At 42.5% G+C, this 2,301-nt stretch overlaps 1 long non-coding RNA gene across 1 annotated transcript; it reads left to right on the top strand.

Annotated features, from left to right (window-relative positions):
- The first annotated feature begins 400 nt into the window (after window positions 1-400).
- Window positions 401-1,420, top strand: LOC143351271 (uncharacterized). Its single transcript, XR_013081628.1, has 2 exons — window positions 401-669; window positions 1,116-1,420. It is a non-coding gene; the product is annotated as an uncharacterized LOC143351271 (long non-coding RNA).
- The last annotated feature ends 881 nt before the right edge of the window (window positions 1,421-2,301 follow it).

Genomic DNA, 2,301 nt, shown 5'->3' with positions numbered 1-2,301 from the left:
CTCGTTTTCGAGAAAAAAATGAAAAAATGGTCAAAATCGTCGCAGAACAAAAACTCGACACGCTATCTTGTAGGCAAAAATTAGACGAATTCAAAACCGTAGTTAAAAATATCGGTCGTCGCGCTAGTTTTCGAGAAAAAAACAAAAACGTTCAAAAAATTCGAGATAAAAAAAAAAAAACCAGCCTACCAGATAGAAAAAATTACACTGAACAAATATCATATAGGTCAAAATATGTGTTAGCGTACTAGTTTTCGAGATATAGACGAAAAACCGTCGCCGCCGATCGGTACGTCGGTCGATGCGAAAGCACCGCGCGACCGAGCGCCCGCCTAAAAGACCAGTTCGAACATACCGAAAAATCAAGAAACCGTAACTTCCTTAATAATTGAGCTAGGACAAAAAATCGACACGCTATCTTGCAGGAAAAAATCCGGGGAACACGATGGCGTCGTCAAAAGTGCAGGTCGTCGAGCTCGTTTTCGAGAAAAAAAAAAAAAAATTCTCAAAATTCGACAAAAAAATAAAACGATCAGTGGACCGTGTAGAGAATATAAAACTGCATAAGAATCGTATAGACGAAAATTGGCGTTCACGTGCTCGTTTTTGTGGAAAAAATTAAAAAAGCTCTCAAACTTCGAGATAAAAAAAAAAAAAACCATCTACCAGGTAGCCAACGGTAAACGGTACAAGTATCGTACGGGCGAAAATGAGCGTTACCGTGCTCGTTTTCGAGTTATTGACGAAAAACAGCCTGGAGCGATCGCTCCGGCGGTCGACGCGCGAAAGTTTCTAAGTCCGCTCTGCTCCGAAACACCGCTCCGGCGTCAAAAATCGTCGTAGGACAAAAAATAGACACGCTATCTTGCAGGAAAAAATCCGGGGAACACGATGGCGTCGTCAAAAGTGCAGGTCGTCGAGCTAGTTTTCGAGAAAAAAAAAAAAAAATTCTCAAAACTCGACAAAAAAATAAAACGATCAGTGGACCGTGTAGAGAATCTAAAACTGCATAAGAATCGTATAGACCAAAATTGGCGTTCACGTGCTCGTTTTTGAGAAAAAAGTTAAAAAAGCTCTCAAAATTCGAGATAAAAAAAAAACAAACCATCTGCCAGGTAGCCAACGGTAAACGGTACAAGTATCGTACGGGCGAAAACGAGCGTTACCGTGCTCGTTTTCGAGTTATTGACGAAAAACAGCCTGGAGCGATCGGTCCGGCGGTCGACGCGCGAAAGTTTCTAAGTCCGCTCTGCTCCGAATCATCGCTCCGGCGTCAAAAATCGTCGTAGGACAAAAAATCGCCACCCTATCTTGCAGGAAAAAATCCGGGGAACACGATGGCGTCGTCAAAAGTGCAGGTCGTCGAGCTCGTTTTCGAAAAAAAAAAAAAAAATTCTCAAAATTCGACAAAAAAATAAAACGAACAGTGGACCGTGTAGAGAATATAAAACTGCATAAGAATCGTATAGACGAAAATTGGCGTTCACGTGCTCGTTTTTGTGGAAAAAATTAAAAAAGCTCTCAAACTTCGAGATAAAAAAAAAAAGAACCATCTACCAGGTAGCCAACGGTAAACGGTACAAGTATCGTACGGGCGAAAATGAGCGTTACCGTGCTCGTTTTCGAGTTATTGACGAAAAACAGCCTGGAGCGATCGCTCCGGCGGTCGACGCGCTAAAGTTTCTAAGTCCGCTCTGCTCCGAACCACCGCTCCGGCGTCAAAAATCGTCGTAGGACAAAAAATAGACACGCTATCTTGCAGGAAAAAATCCGGGGAACACGATGGCGTCGTCAAAAGTGCAGGTCGTCGAGCTCGTTTTCGAGAAAAAAAAAAAAAAATTCTCAAAATTCGACAAAAAAATAAAACGATCAGTGGACCGTGTAGACAATATAAAACTGCATAAGAATCGTATAGACGAAAATTGGCGTTCACGTGCTCGTTTTTGTGGAAAAAATTAAAAAAGCTCTCAAACTTCGAGATAAAAAAAAAAAAACCGTCTACCAGGTAGCCAACGGTAAACGGTACAAGTATCGTACGGGCGAAAATGAGCGTTACCGTGCTCGTTTTCGAGTTATTGACGAAAAACAGCCTGGAGCGATCGCTCCGGCGGTCGACGCGCGAAAGTTTCTAAGTCCGCTCTGCTCCGAAACACCGCTCCGGCGTCAAAAATCGTCGTAGGACAAAAAATAGACACGCTATCTTGCAGGAAAAAATCCGGGGAACACGATGGCGTCGTCAAAAGTGCAGGTCGTCGAGCTAGTTTTCGAGAAAAAAAAAAAAAAATTCTCAAAACTCGACAA

Source organism: Colletes latitarsis, unplaced genomic scaffold, assembly GCF_051014445.1.
Source record: "Colletes latitarsis isolate SP2378_abdomen unplaced genomic scaffold, iyColLati1 scaffold0115, whole genome shotgun sequence".
NCBI classification, from domain to species: domain Eukaryota; kingdom Metazoa; phylum Arthropoda; class Insecta; order Hymenoptera; family Colletidae; genus Colletes; species Colletes latitarsis.
This window is presented reverse-complemented; position numbering and strand designations above follow the sequence as displayed.